Source organism: Lissotriton helveticus, chromosome 1_1 (genome assembly GCF_964261635.1).
Source record: "Lissotriton helveticus chromosome 1_1, aLisHel1.1, whole genome shotgun sequence".
Taxonomy (NCBI): Eukaryota; Metazoa; Chordata; class Amphibia; order Caudata; family Salamandridae; genus Lissotriton; species Lissotriton helveticus.
Window position 1 is genome coordinate 680,156,666 of NC_136057.1, and position 17,263 is coordinate 680,173,928.

The following is a 17,263-nucleotide window of genomic DNA, read 5'->3' on the forward strand; positions in this document are numbered from 1 at the left end:
CTATATCATGTGACAAGAGTAAACACCTGGTTGAGCCGTGACCAAGGAACTTTGTTGTTCCGAAACGCGTCGGGCAGTGTTTGCCACGGCTTTGTGAAGTAAATAAAGCACGCTTGAATGAAAACTGGGGCTCGGTGCAATCTTTTTGAAGAAATCGATTGAATTGTGCTTGGATTTAAGGTTCGCGACCTTGCCGGCCGCCCGCCACCATAAGGAGGCAGAGGGCATCGCGAGGAATGGTTTGAACATATATATATATCATAGCATGTCCTCAGGGGGCGCTTAACCACCTATTTGCACACAATATAGTACACTTCTGGTGCTTTATTGATGATATCTGCATGATTTTGAAAGGGACTCCTGAATCAGCCAGTAATTTTGTTAATACCATTAATGTTAATGATCTGAATTTACATTTTACTTCTCACATCAGCACCAGTCAGATCCAGTTTCTTGATGTGGAGATTTACATTAGTGAGAATAAGATGCAGACACGATTACACAGGAAATCCACAGCAGGTAATGCAATCCTGCATGCCAGAAGCTCCCATCCAGGCCATCTTATTAGGAGCATCCCCTATGGGGAGTTCCTGAGAATGCAAAGAATCTGTAGCATAGAGCAGGATTTGGATATCTGCCAAAGTGAGGCATTTAATAGATTTCTTGCCCGTGGCTATTGTAGGAGTGAATTACAGAAGTCCAAAGATCGAGCTAACAGCTCTAGCAGAGAGGAATGCCTCACTGTGGGGAGATGTACTGAAAATCAGCAGCCAGACAGAATAGAAGATAGAATTAGTCTCATCACCACATTCAGTACAGAGGAGAGGAAAGTGAGAGGGATATTGAAAAAACACTGGCAACATTACTTTGTCCCCATGTTACCAGAAGAGCCATCCATCACCTTCAGAAAGGCACCCTCAATGAGGAATGCTCTGGTAAAAACCAGTCCTGAAGTAATATCTAGAAAACATTGGCTCTCTAGTAAATCTGGCTTTCACAAATGCATATCTTGCAGAGCATGCAAATGTGGCATGAATATGAATGAATTTTACTCTGCATCTGATTCTAAGCCTATACAAATTAAAGAACTTTACACTTGCCGCACAGATTTTGCGGTGTATGTGCTTCAATGCACGTGTGGGTTAAAGTATATTGGGAGCACAAAGTTACCCCATATCCTTCAACACCTGAGAGCAATAGCAAATTCAGACGCCAACTATCCGGTGGCTCGCCCCTTTGAGCTAGTGCACAAGAAAAATCTCAATGATCTAAAATACTTTATCATTGATGCTGTACCAAAAAACATCAGGGGAGGTAACAGGGAGAGACTATTAAGACAGCTATTAAGACAGCTGGAAAGTAAATACATCTTGCTGCTTGACACTAGGATCCCGAGAGGATTGAACACGGGGGAAGATCTGTATTGTTTTTTATAAACACTTGGCAAGAATTCAGTATCTGATTATACATGTTTTCAGGTGCCATTCATAGATATGTATACTCCTGTATCATGTTATTCATATAATGCACTACTAGTGACCTCTTGAACATTATGTTAATGAGTCGATAGTTCTTTCCATTTGAGATACCACATCCTTTGAGAGTCACATCTGTTTTGGTATTTTTATTCCAGCACTGGTCTAGATCTCAGTATTATATTGATCATTGATTATATACATCTCTCCAGTACGAATCTAAAATTTCATGTTATGAATCACAACATATATTAGCCTTCGCTGCAATACTGAATAGAGTTTTTCATGGTGCCTAACGAGACTATGGTGTTTCGAAACAACAGGAGTGAAAACCCATCAACCAGGTCGGGATTGGGGTAATAGGCTATATATATTGAACAATATCCCAACTGGTATGATTAAAAGACAAATATTAAGGATATGAAAACATTATCCAGGGTGGCACAAGGAGACTCGATGCATTCATTTTCAGTGCTAAAAGCATCAATTTAATTCAACATATTTAGGAAATAGGACAGGAAAGAATTACAGTTAAATATCAGCACTGCAAATGTGAATACCAATTTTTTTAATGACCCAAGTGTGTACAAGGTGCACGAGTGAAAGAAGTGACACTACGGCAACGCAAGTGACAGAGGGATCAGCGGGGGACGGCGCAAAGTGTTAAGTGAAAAAGATATATTTACAGTGACTTCGAACATAGGGATTTCAAAACACTTTCAACAATTGATTTTGTATTTCATTTTCACAGAAAATCGCTATGTAGGAAGCGCCTAAAATCAGGCTGAAGGGTCGACGGCGTTTCGATCCGTGCAGTTTGGGATCATCTTCAGGACTAGAAGGGTCGAGTGCAGTGCCGAGGTAAAAGAAGGGGCTCCTTAGGTAGATTCAGAGTTCCGTGGGTCCCATAATTATGGACCAATGATCACGAGGGACATCAAGGGTTGAGCTGAGGCGGGGAGCCCATCAATTGTCAACTGTAGCTGTTGATTTAATTCTGGAAAATCCGATCTCTTAAGATCCGAGGGTCAGGCCAATGGAAAAAATGTCGGCGGATTCGGAAGCCGATCTGGATTGTGATCGGGACTGAGCTAGGAATCAATCTCTAGTTGGAGAAGCGATCAAGCGAGTGAATCGCAGTGTCGGCGTTGCTAGCACCGAGTCACAAGAAAACAGTAAAAGAAAGTTGAAAAATAAGGAAAGGGGGCAGGGTAGAAACATGTTGATCCTCTAGGCCTGCTCAGGGGGTCCACATGGATCTTTAGGCTCCAATTCTTTTTTTTATTCATAAATAAAAAAAAACGTGGGGTACGCTTATTGTACTCGTACTCGGTGGAAAGGGAAAAAAACTAGAAGTCCGTTTTATTCTTACTTAAAAAATTTTTTTTTCATAATTATCCTAGATAATGTCTTCTGTTACTATGTTCATTAAATACATAAATATATGTTTTTAAACAATTAAAAACATTCGCGTCTTTGTGTACGGGGCGCCGTACATGACGTCACACGGAAGCTTTGATGCGACGTGTAATGTGAAAGCGTATTCGTAGCGTATGCTGAGAATGATTAGCAGTACAATCTATGGTGCAATCAGTCTCTCGCTGTCAAATCAGAGCACAGGGTGCGCTATGAGAATGGTTAGAAGTGGTCATTCTCTGGAGATCCAATTGAGCTGTGCGGCTTATCCACAGTATCATAACGTTACTTTTTAGCCTGTTTAAGTTTGAGGTTTACATGAAATACTATGCTATAGGCAGATATGGATCTTTAGGCAGCGCTTATCTCCATGAAGCTTGGTTATTATCATTTACATATAGGTGCCTGAGGGAGGGAAAAGAAGTTCATCTGAATGGCGAGGATTGTACAATAGAACTGATCACTCCTTAATTTGTAGACACAAACAATTGCATGGCTCTTGTAAACAAGATTCGCCTAATTTTGCCTGAGTTTTGAAATGCACTCTGACACCTGCTATCATACCAACGTTCAGTTTACTGGAAACGTGAGTTATTTAATTTGAAATAATGTAGATTGTTGTGCAATGTTAGCAGGCATCGGTTACATGATTACGGTAACTGAGCGTGTGGTTTGCTATAAAAATGTTGTGTTTACTCCTCTGCATGGGAAGCTGGATGTTTCTATCTGGACGTTGATTCCGACCTTGAAAGAAGAGTCAACCAAATGAGCCGTATAAGAGCGCTATTATCTCAAAAAGAGGTCGCTCTTACATCTGCTAGAGAAACATTTGTCCTTCATGCAGCAAACACCCCCACAGAAGTGCATGCTTTATTAAATACAGACGTGCCCCTGCATTTTGGGGAGTTAATTCATACTATCTTTAATGCGTCCTTGACTACGGAGTTACTTTACTTTTTAAAAGTTATAAGCAGTTGCCTTGTGACTTCTTTTCAAACTATGGGGTCGATTACGATGGCGGACAGAAACGGGTCCGACCGTCATGGTCGCGGTAAATATACTCCCGACCGCACCGCGGATAAACCGCCGGTGCAATTAGGATTTTTCTGCCATCACACACCAACCGCGGCGGACGGATCACACCAAAGACAGCCGCACGTGGAGGGTACCACAGAAAAACCATCCGCCGCGGACGCAATGCCAGCGGAAACAGGCCCAACCTCCGCCAGACCTGCGGAGGGACCGCCCGCACGATTAGGAAAACCCTGCCATCCCAACAGAACTCACCACCGTCCACGACCGCCGCTGAAAAAAAGCATCGACAAACGGAGCATGGCTGCGGAAGGACCAAACGAACATCACCCCTGCCGTCAAACCAAAACAAAAACGGTGGACGGCAGTAAATAGTAAACCAAAAAAACAAGACACACACCTACCTGGAAGACCCACCCCCAACAACTACATGCCCCAATGTCACACCCCCCCAGCACAAACAAGACCATTCAAATCTCCATACCCACAGAACACCTGACTGCAAAAAACCATTGGGACACAACCGCCAGACAGAGTATAAAGGAATCCCTCCCACACCACAATCCTTTGCATCACAGCACAGCTGCAAGAAAGAGGCACACATCACACACAACAGACACACACAAAAACACATATAACCTACACACCAACACACCCACCACACCAACCCCCACAACACCATCCCAACATACCACACACCTGCACACCCAACACCCCCAACACCTTGCACATCACACACCATGGCCCCCATGAAAAACCCCAAGTTCCCAGAGAGTGAGTTGAAGGAATAAAACCACAATGTGGGACAGGATAGTGACCAGAGTGAATGCTTCAGGGACCATGCAACGCACCAAACACGATATCCAGAGGCGGTGGCACGACCTCAAGGCAAGGGTGAAAGGCATCAGGGCCAAGAACCACCTACGGGCACACAACACTGGCGGTGGCACTCCCATGGATCCAATACCATACACCGAATGGGAGGAGAAGGTGCTAGGCACACTGCACCCTGAGAGCCTAGAAGGAATAGATGAGGGAGTGGAGGCTGGTAAGTACAAACCAATGACCACCATCACACTGTTATGTCCTGCCTTGCCCAACTACTATGACACATCTCCCAGGCTCCAATCCATGCATGTGGACCACACAGTCACCCAAATGTGAAGCCCAGGGCTCAAATGTGCCCACCATGATCAACCACGGTTGTACGGCTTTACAACGCGTGGTTTTACACCGCGTGCCGTTACAACGCAGTTTTTTCAATGCAAGTCGTTACCACGACTTGCGTTGGAGGGGTGCGGACTTTGGAATTTTTTAATTTACTATTCTAACACCAGCCTACGTACAGTAGGGAAGGTGTTGGACAGTAAATAAAAAAATTCCTTGTCCTGCAGCACCCTCCAGCACAAGTCGTGGTAACGACTTGCGTTGGAAAAACCGCATTGTAACGCCACGCGGTGTAACAGCCGCGTCGTAAAGGCTGTTCCCCTCAACCACAAATGTAGCCTCCTACGTTCCCAGGCTTGCATGTAGTCAAGCAGCTAACACCACAACTCCCAACAGGCCCCCATGTCTACTGGGAGGGTGGGGGTGGTTGAGAGACCAGCACTACAACTCCCAACAGGCCCCCATGTCTACAGGGAGGGTGGGGTTGGGTGAGAGGCCAGCACTACAACTCCCAACAGGCCCCCATGTCTACAGGGAGGGTGGGGGTGGGTGAGAGGCCAGCACTACAACTACCAACAGGCCCCTATGTCTACAGGGAGGGGGGTTGGGTGATAGGCCAGCACTACAACTCCCAACAGGCCCCCATGTCTACAGGGAGGGCGGGGGTGGGTGAGAGGCCAGCACTACAACTCCCAACAGGCCCCCATGTCTACAGGGAGGGTGGGGGTGGGTGAGAGGCCAGCACTACAACTTCCAACAGGCCCCCATGTCTACAGGGTGGGTGGGGTGGGTGAGAGGCCAGCACTACAACTCCCAACAGGCCCCCATGTCTACAGGGAGGGTGGGGGTGGGTGAGAGGCCAGCACTACAACTCCCAACAGGCCCCCATGTCTACAGGGAGGGTGGGAGTGGGTGAGAGGCCAGCACTATAACTCCCAACAGGCCCCCATGTCTACAGGGAGGGTGGGGGTGGGTGAGAGGCCAGCACTACAAATCCCAACAGGCCCCCATGTCTACAGGGAGGGTGGGGGTGGGTGAGAGGCCAGCACTACAACTCCCAACATGCCTCCTTCTCCCATCCCAGAGCTAGATGGAGTCCCCCCACCATGTGCTGACCAGTGCATCTCCCTCTTCAAACTTACAGGTAGGTAGCCATCTTCACAGGGAGAGGTGGGTGTGAGGGGGAAGTCTGTACTCCAAATTCCAATGTGCACCCTCCACCCTCATGATTGCAGTGAGGAGCAACACACCACATGGCTTCGTAGTAACTCCACGGTTAAAATGTGAAATTAAACATGGGACAGGTGGGTACGCAGTGCCTGCATACTGCATTCTTCGAACAACAAACAAGTACCATATGTCCACAGAAGGACCCACAAATAACAGACCCTTGGACACATGTAAGAGAAGCGTCACATTTGCATACATCAAAGAACCAGCAAGGGGAAACTTGGACATGGTGGCAGTCCACACAATCCATGTAGTAGGCAGTCTGTGCATGATGTGAGACTTGACATACCCACAACAGCAAGTACAATGTGTTTCCTGACACAAGGCACATGGATGCAATGTCCAAACCCTGTCCCTAACACAAGGTAGACCATCCACATGTAAGACCAACATATGCCTCTTTTGACAATGACTAGACCAGGTACAGTAGCAAGGTAGGTTGTCCACAACCCTGGTGAACATGCCCTAGTCCACATGGCTGAGCCACAGCAACAATGTCAAAATGACTACAAAACTACACAGAGTCCAGGGGTACCATCCAATAGCAGAACAGCACAACACATATCCAAGTATTGTCTCCCCACCTCCACACCACCATAATGCCCAGTACTGTGTACCACACCAATGTGATGACATCAACAACCATGTCCTGAATCCCTAGAACAAAAAAACTGTCATGTCCACAGCATTGATTCTTAAATTCTTGTCCCTCAGGTGACCGAGAACTGACAGGAGAAACCAGCAACCGCCAGCACCAGTCGCCCCCCTCACAGCATGGACTCTCTGGTGATGATTCCCTGGACACCTCGGGTGCGGAGGGTGATGCCGGTCCGCCTATACTCCCAGGGCCATCAGGCTCCCAGTACATCCCGGCCCCACCACCTTGTCCAGTGGAACCACTGCACATCTGCCATTGTGACCTGTGCAGCTACCACCACCACCACCACCACCACCACAACCACCACCACCACCACCACCACCACCAGTCCTGCCTGTGCCACCCTCCCTGACCCATTGGACGATGGCGGACCACCAACATCACAGGCTAGCAGGGAGAGTGGACGGGTGAGGACACAGGTGAGGCCACAGCTTACGGACAGGAGGGCAGGTGCAAGGTGAGGTGGGAGACAAGACCCACCCAATCCTGGGACTGAGACCCGAGCGGTCGCAGGCACAGGCGGATCGGGCGCGCCAAGACTCACTAGAGACCCGCCTGCTGTTGAGGTCCATGGACAACCGTATTGGACAAATGGTGGACCTCATGGGGCAGCAAACATCTGTTTGGAGGGAGTGGTTATCCCGCAACACACCACCTCCCCCTCCCCCAAGTGGCCAGCGGGACAGGACACCACCACCACCACCATCACCTGAGGCAACTGACAGGGAGGTGTTCCCCGAACAAGCTGCCCCCACAGCTGGGTCCACTCCGGCTCAAAGACGGAGGGGCTGTCAGAGGCTGGATCCAGGACAGAGCAGTGGCAATGCACCAGCCAGCCGCATTCAAGGAAAGTAGCGGTCAATGAGCTGACGCCTCTGGTCCACACCTTCTTCTTCCCCACTATCCTCATCACTGGACATGGGTGGCATGGGAGGTGGAGCAACCTGTTGGTCTGCAGGGTCCATGATCAGTTCAATATTCTTGTGCAAGGCCAGGTTGTGGAGCATGCAGCAGGCAACCATGATTTTGCATACTTTGCCGGGTGAGTATGGCAGGGCCCCTCCGGTTTTATCCAGGCAGCGAAACCTAGACTTCTGCAGTCCAAATGTACGTTCCACCACCCGACGTGTCTTCCCATGGGCCTCAGTATAGCGCATTTCACCTGGGGTAGTTGGATTCCGTAGGGGGCTCAGCAGCCACGGGCGGTTTGGGTACGCAGAGTCACCTAGGTGGGGGGATGACAGACACATACATCAGTACCAGTACTGGTGGGAACAGCATGGCACACATACAACACAGTAGTCATCACAGCACACTCACCTACAAGCCACGCACAATCTTGATGCAGATTAGCCATCAGTTGGGGGACAATGCTGCTCCACAGGATGTGGGAGTCATGTGCGGATCCCGGAAATCTGGCAACACATGGGAGATGATGTTGTCAGCCAGGCACACCACTTGCATATTGATTGAATGGTAGTGCTTCCGATTGCGATAGATGGGTTCACATGCCTGGGGTGGAACTAGACCAATATGTGTGCCATCAATGGCATCCACTACGTGTGGAATGTGGGCCAGGGCATAGAAGTCCCCTTTCACTGCTGCCAACTCTGCCGGACGTGGGAAATGGATGTAATCATCCTTGTAACGCATCATGGCTTCCAGCACATTCCAAAGTACCATGCTAAACATGGATTGGGACATCCCCCCGGCATGACCAACTGTGTACTGAAATGTGCCCGTAGCGAAGAAGTGTAGTGCCGCCATCACCTTTGCTGTGGGTGTAATTGCTCCAGGATATGGCCTGCATGGCTGCAGGTGCGGTGTCAATTGTGCTACAAGGTCCTGCAATGTCGGTCGGTCAAGCCGGAATTTGCGGATCACCTCCTCTCCAACCATGTCCTCCAGCACAGTGTATGGTCGATGCACATTTGGAGCCCTCCTGTGTGGGAGTAAATGGGAGCAGATGTCAATTGGACAACACGGCACAGCTGAACCACTCAATTATATCTTGACCAACACAACACAAATAATCCATGTTGCAGACACTGATTGAATGTGTGACGTGACAGAAATAAAAGGAATTACAGCCAACTACACACACAATGTTCACCCACAAATAACATCCTGTGTGCAAATATGTACAATGGTACGTGCACACATGTTGCAAGAACAGCCAACATCACATGACCGAGGGCCCATGTGTGGACAAGCATCCCCACAGACACACATGGATGTGCACTCCCAACACGAACCTGGAATACACCCTCCTTGTCTTCATGCACCCATGACACCACCAACAATGCTGTGCATGCTCACATGACAGGCATTGACATACAACATACGCCCCACAGACGAATACACAGAATACATGTATCTCCCATCATTGCTTCTTGCACACACAAAACACACACTCACAACTGGATCAAACTGTGGGTACACAGCCTTAATGGACTGTGTAGATGTGTACACTTTGAAACGTGTGACCTCAAAACAAAGATGTCAACACATTGCCATGCACATCTTACGCAACTTGAGTTCGCATCACTGTCCTTTGACAACCAATGGCAATGTGAATAGTATGCTCACACATGCAACAAATGGACATTGTTGACACGTGGACACGGGCCATTGACAGAACATGATGAGTTTTGAGGCATTCCGGACATGCCCTGACACACATGTACACCTGTTATCATTAGATGTGTGCGGAGACATGCAGTGATGTCATCAGTGATGTCACTGACCATGTCATGAATGATGTAATATGTGACATCATCAGCAGTGGATTGCGGGTGCGCGATATATAGTTAGTGCAACTAACTATATATGGAATTTCAATGGTTTTGTGTGAGTAAAATAAGGTTTTCTAAATGCTAATTCCTAACTATATATGGTCTATAACCTATGGTTTTTTCAGTGAATTTTCAAGGTTTTGTAAATGCTAATTCCTAACTATATATGGTCTATAACCTATGGTTTTTTCAGTGAATTTCATTGGTTTTTTAACAGCTAATATCTGTAGCTGTAAAATGTATTCTTCTTTAAATCCAAAAATATATTTTATATGTTTATTAATATTTTTTTCTTCGCTCCCGCGAATCGGGAAGCTTCCCGTTAGCTGACCTTGATGCCGCGAAATAGACCGCGAGCCGGTAAACGTTCCTTTACCGCAACTGCCGCGTTAGAAAACAACATCGTGACGCCTCCCGTCCGCATGACGTTTCGCGTTGTCGCGTGATACGTCATATGACGTGCTACGTTAGCGAACTGGTACGCGAACCGAGGCGCAAAGCGCAGGTTTCTGGAAGCAAACCGGGAGGCGGCGCAAAGCGCGTAACGTAAACACAGCAGGTCATGTGACTTGGTAATAACACTTTTCATTGGTTCATTTCACTTTTGGTTTCCTAATGATGTAAGACTAGGTCATATAATCTAAAATGAACACTTTTCATTGGTTGAGAACTATTGTTTTTCCCAAATGATGAAAATCCCTCCTTCTTTCCTCACTCTGACTTTCATCATTGTGAGAGAAAGACCCTTTGTTACCAGTGAGCAATGGCTTCTTTAGTAGCTTCAGCTGGTGCTTCCCCACCACCTCCACCACATCCAAGGAAGAGAGGACCACCTGCTGAAGTTATAATTCAGCAAGAAGAGGAAGAAGAGGAAGAGGAGGAAGAGCACGAAGAGAGGCAGTTTTTGCCTGAGGAGCCCAGGACGTCTCACCGGAAAGAAAACTTCATTTGGCAATTTTTTAAAATTCCCAAAGGTCAGAAAAAAGTAAATGCAAGATACGTAACTTGCCTTATATGTCAAGATAGACTGTCCAGAGGGACCGAGAAAAAATACAGTTTCGGAAACTACACAATGCATCGCCATATGACTAGGTGGCATCCTAACAACTACAGTGCTGCACAGTTTCGTAACGACCTAGATAATCTCCCTATTATGGCCAGAAGATCTGTTGTACCGGAAGTAACGGGACCAGAGGGCAGGGAGATGGTGCCAAATATACAAATGAGATTTGGTGAAGTAAAACAAGTCTGCATACATTGCAGTGGATTCATTTGCTACAGAGAAAGTAGCATCACTCTGATCAACAGAGCTATTGACAATCATATGCAAGTTTGTACGAAACGCCCCAAATAATAAATTCTTTTTTTTTTTGTTGCTCCTGTTGAGCCCTTTACAATGAATCGTTTTCGTTCCCCCCCCGAAAAAAACCCAAAAAAAATATAAAACCGTTCAGAAAAATTCAAAAAAAGTAAAAAAATGTTCAGAAAAATAATAAAAAAAATATAAAACAACAAAAACGATAAAAAAAGTTCTTTTCAGAACTACCTCCCCGTTATTAAAAAATTGGTACAATATTTGGAACTGTGCCAACCTCTATTTCTCTTAGTTCGCTTCCCAGTTCGCTCGCCGGTACGCGAACCGGGAGCGAACCAAAAAATTTTTTTTAAAAAAAAGAACAGTAAGTATAAGGGAAGGAAACAGACAGTTATGCTAAAAGAAAGACAGCTATAGGGGAGTAAACTAGAGATACTATTACCCGTAATCCACTGCTGATGATGTCACATATTACATCATTCATGACATGGTCAGTGACATCATCAGCAGAGGATTGCGGGTAACAGTATCCCTAGTTTACTCCCTATAGCTGTCTTTCTTTTAACATAACGGTCTGTTTCCTTCCCTTATACTTACTGTTCTTTTTAAAAAAGATTTTTTAGATCAGTCAGAAACAGTGAAAGTAATGAAATATAAAAGACTACGTAGAATATGAGCACTGTATGCAACAACTTTGACACTTACAGAAGCCTCACCTTCTCCATGCCTCCTACACAGTTCTACATGTACATCATAAATGCAAACAGAACAGAATTAATTATACATGTTAAATGGTTTATTTTTGCTGTTCTCAGAATGTATCAAATTTCACTAAAACAGTGACTTGAAGGTATTCATCATATAACAGCGGGGAAAAAAAAACACAATCAAAATGATTGTGTTTAAAAAACCCATACAACATAACAAATCAGAATTCAGAACTCCTTAAAGTTAACTTACTTTCCATGACGGCGAAGGATGTCCTATGAACAGCTTACACTCTGTTGTGCTGTTATTACTTTCAACCCGCCACTTTCTGAAAGAAAACCTCCATCGTTTTCAAAAACATGTTACATACAATAAATGACTTCTCGCTCTCTACCACACGTTTCCACAAGGCCAAATCGTGTCTGAGCCATTTATAACTCTTAGAATTCTTTTAAGCCAATCCCGTCATGTTGTATTTCCGCAACTTTCACAATTAAAATGTTGAAGATCATTTTCACAATCCTGGACTAGTAATATCTTCCCCTTCTTGCTCAATCATGTTCTACATTTCCTATCACACTGATACTGCTTACTATGAAGCAGACTTACACTACCTTTATGACTAGTACAATTATTTAATTCTCTACATCACTTTTAATCACAAAGCAATGTAAAACAGTAGACAGCATTGCAGACTTACATTCCCTCTACTCCATGTTTTGATTGGCTGCTTCAATTAGCTTATAAAAAGAAACAGTTTTTCTGAACTCATTCAAAGTGCACGTATTTCTCCATGACATCCAGTATTATGGTAAGAAGTTATGTCTCTGTACTACACTTATCCTCAAGGCCAAATCGTGTAGGAGCCATTAGAACTTCTTGAAATTCCTCAGAGCACATCCCAAGATTCTTTCCCTAAAATTTTGGTTTTAAAAACACCAGGTAAGAGTTTTTAAGGTCATACGGCAATTTTTTTTTGAAAATTAAAACAGAATCATTGCAGAATGACCAGCCATTTCTACACTTTAAATAAGCTGTGTAATGTCCTGATGTTATTGAAGAACCATCATGATATATAATTGCTACAGTTACAAAAGTCCTTCCTGATATTGACAACTGTGAAGCCACAACATTTTTAATTAAAGTTGTCAATTTTGTTCCATCAGGCCTACATCGTTGGAACATTAAAATGACATACTGGCCATATGTTCGTATAAATAATGTGGACATCATTTCAGATTTACATTGGCTACACTCCATGTTGTGATCAGCTGCTTTTACTAGCTTATTAAAAGAGACTGATTTACTGTCTGGCAAAGTTAAATATATAAATCTTTCTGAGTCTACACTAGTAGTACTTGATACCCTACAGTTCTCGCAGTCATGCTGCCATTGATAAGAAAGCCCAAACAGGTGATCTACATCTACACCTTCATCATGCAATACATCAAGCATATACATTAAAAACTCCTGACAATCTTGCTGACTATTTTGAGAGAATTGTGTTTGGCCTGAACATCTGTCTAACAGATTTCGAATTTCAGACACACTTTCTATGTTTGTTCTATCAGTGCTACATTTCTCTAACACAGAATTTAACAAACTGCAAAATCTTTGATCAGAATTGACCACAATCTCTTCTTTTACATTTTCTAGAGAAAACAAAACATTAACCACTACATTAGCATAGCAGTTGACACCAGAACTGTTTTCAAATTGAAAACCAACAACATCTTCAACAGAATCCTTTTTGTTTCTGCTTATAATTTCAGGTTCATCGACTTTTCGTCTTTTTGCTACAACCTCCCCAGTATTGGTCACATTTCTTCGTTTCCGGCCTACCACACGTTTCTCAAACAAAGGATACTGAGGCAAATGTGGCGCATACTCTCTTCTTAACCTATTGTATTCCTTAACACAATCTAGATCCGCACAAATGTTTGTGACATCACACTCAATCAAGTACAATCCCGATAAAGTTCTAACTCGTGACAATGCCACATATGCCATACCCTCCTTGAACACAGAACTGCCAATATTCACCAATGCACAGTCTACACTTAAACCTTGCGATTTATGGATTGTCACCGCATATGCCAAGCAAACAGGAAACTGCTTACGACGAACATATAAGTCTTTTACAAGCAAAAATCTAGCAGAACAACGACCAATTAGCTGTACTTCCTCAATGCCATCAAATTTAATTTTTAAAAATTCAATTCCATCTCTATTTCTGTATTTCACAAAATCAACAACATTACCCATTGATCCATTTACCAGACCTCTTTCAACATGTAAATTCCTTCTTAAAATTATACGGCAGTTCAAGCACACATTCAAAATCTTTTCAAAACCTGCAGTTTTAGATATACTCTTCTCTAATGAATCCAATTTTGTTTTCAGATTCTCAGACAAAATAATTGTTGATCCCATATGCTCTACTCTGTCAATAGCTTCCAGTTTCACAATCTCTTGCTTTTCTAAATGCAACATTTTGTTGTTGAATTTGGCACATTCTGCAAGAGTTGGCATCAAACATATTCCAGATTTTTTCTCAGTAATTTTCTGAAAAATATTCTCAGGCACAACATCTTGGTCTGGATATAAATTTGTCAGTAATCGTGCATGTAAAGCTTCTTTCCCATGCTCGGTCACTTTTCCAATTCTAACATCTTGTAGAATAGTCTTGTAAACTTCATCCTTTGCCTGACGCATATTTTCATGCAGTTCAGCATAATTGAAGTTTAACCATATATTGACGTTGCCAATGCTCCCTAAGCACTTCCTGGTATCTTCATGCGTGAGCATTTTGAACACAGGTTGCCCTTTCACTGGTGTCAGCTGCAGAAGATCTCCGAAAACAATGATGTGTTTGCCACCAAATAACACATCATACTCTGTTTTGAGAACTTCTTGCATTCTCAAATGCACAAAGGCAAGCATGATATTGGAAACCATGCTTACTTCGTCAATGATAAGAAGTTTCATTTTCCTCAAGACTCTTGAAACTTCAAAACAAGCATCTCCAGATAGCTTGTGATATTCTAATTTGTTGTCATGCTCCACTGGCAGCATCAGTAAACGATGTAAAGTAATCCCTTTAATGTTATGTGCTGCCAGTCCAGTTGGAGCGGTGACAACACAAGACAGCGATGACTCTGTCCTTTCCTGCAAATAACATGAAATTGCTTTAATAAGGAAACTTTTTCCAGTTCCCGCTTCTCCACTCACGTACAGTCGGACAGGCTTCAACGACGTACATGAGCACTCTTTCTTGTCATGACTTAATCCATGATCAATTTGCATGGTAAGTTCGTCATATATTTTCCTCTGCTCAACGTTGAGTTGTCTTTCCAACTCTTCTAAGTTAACCGCATCCTCCTGAGCATGTGCCATGGCTCTTTCCACTTCATTCATAGCAGTGGCAGCTTCATTTTCGATAACAGGTCCTCCTAGTGGATCCTGACTCAATGAAGCAGAACTCTGACTGTCCTGAGAACTGTCTCTGGCAATCTCGGCTGCAATCGTTGCTTCCTGCTTAATTTCCACATTCAACATTTCTACATATTTGGGAAAAGCAGGACATTCTATGGTCTCCTTGGCAGCATTGAAAGAGTCTTCGTAACAAAGGAAATCTCCAAGCAGTTCCTCTTCTGCACGCCAAGGCTTAAAAAGTTGCAAAAGTGCTAAATAGAAAAACTCCTTTTTTTCAGGAGATTCGCCACTCAATTTTCGATGGTTTATCAAGTGGCATTTTCTTTGCTTGACCAGACATCCCTCACTTCCTATTACAGCATACACTCCTTTCTCAGTATCTTCTTTGATGTTCCTCTTGAATATGTAATTTTGCAGAACCTCATACAGACAAACATTCTCGAGGTGACTGCTTCGATTTGGATAATATGTATCCAACATGTTGGTCTTCAAAATGTCGGTACTGTTTGGCTCCTTTTCCGCCAAATACTCAATTTCCCGCACAGGTTTGAGAACTCGATTACGCGTTGCAGCAAGACCAACACTCGCCCAAACGATACTCCTGGACTTGGCATAGAGACTTGCTGAAGACAACCGGTCAGAACATTCGTAAGCTCCGATTTCTCGATGCGACAACATCTTCAGACTGAAACTGTACAACTTCTTGCTGAGGCTCTTTTCATGGGAAATGTCCTCCCACATATCCTTCAATTCTGTCTTCTCTTTTTTGGTGATGTAAGATGTCACATACCGAGCCACAGCCATACAGTTATCAGCCACAAACTGTATATCCATGTTAGCATTCCACATGGACAAAATCACCGGGTTGTAGTCGTTGATGTACTTAGACTCTTCGTTCCTCTTCAAATTGTATGTGTTTTTAGGTGATTTCTTCATCACATTATGTCGCAGCGAAGACATCAAACTGTTCACTCTTCCTTTAGAAATCACCGGTCGTGGAAAGCCAAAACGACATTTGGTGTAGAACTTGTCTTTGTTCCGGAATTTACGACGACAGTACTTTCCACATCGATGGCTTTGGAAACATAGAACTTTTTCTCTTAGGCTTTTTTTCTCCTTTGCGTTTGGAACAGCACACGTAGAATACTGTTCTATGAAACTCATCACTGAGTCTTCTGCATCCGTTCCAAATTTAGGTGCATCCTTGATCCACAGCAACATATGTATATGAGGAGCACCTCTTGCTTGGTACTCCTTCCTCCAGAAGAAATCCAACACCTCTCCAAGAGGTGGATTCTTCTTATTCATGATGAAAGACATCATACCTTCAAATCTATGATTGAAGTACCTACATACATTGACTGGATCCAAAGAGCACAGTTCTCCGGGTGTCTTGAATTCGATGTTTTCTACGTTAGCATTTGCCTCTCGTAGAAATTCAAGTAAGTCTTCCCAGCCATACTCAGCACAGCTCAGAGTGAGGAACCATGTGGGAGTTCCTAAGTTCCTCAGCATACATTTTAAATCACCATGACGACGGTACCAGTACTCATTAGTACCACGCTGACACGCCATGAGATTAATCAGGTGAGAATCCAAAATACTGTCTTGGACATTGACTTTATCCATAAAGTCACTTGCCGAGATGTTTTGCATGTGTATACCACTTTTCAAGATGTGGTTCACTGCATATGACAGTCCAGACAGATCGCTTTCAAACAGGAGATGAAACAAATAAGGAATGCATTGTCGAAACCTAGGATCTCCTGCATACAATCGCAAAGTCCGGTATTCAGAAGCAGGAATTTGATGAGGTCGCTCATCATATCTTCCTCCCTGACCTGTTGGAAAAAGCTGTGGGAAACACCGAGCTTCCAAACTTTCCTCCCAAACACTAATGGGACTCCCTTTCGCTTGTTTCATTTGAAACAACTCAATAGCATTCCCCATGACTTCCTTGGAATGCAAAGGATGAACACTATAATGTTCATATATTTCTTCATTAGTACAGGGTTCTACTTTCTCAATTTGA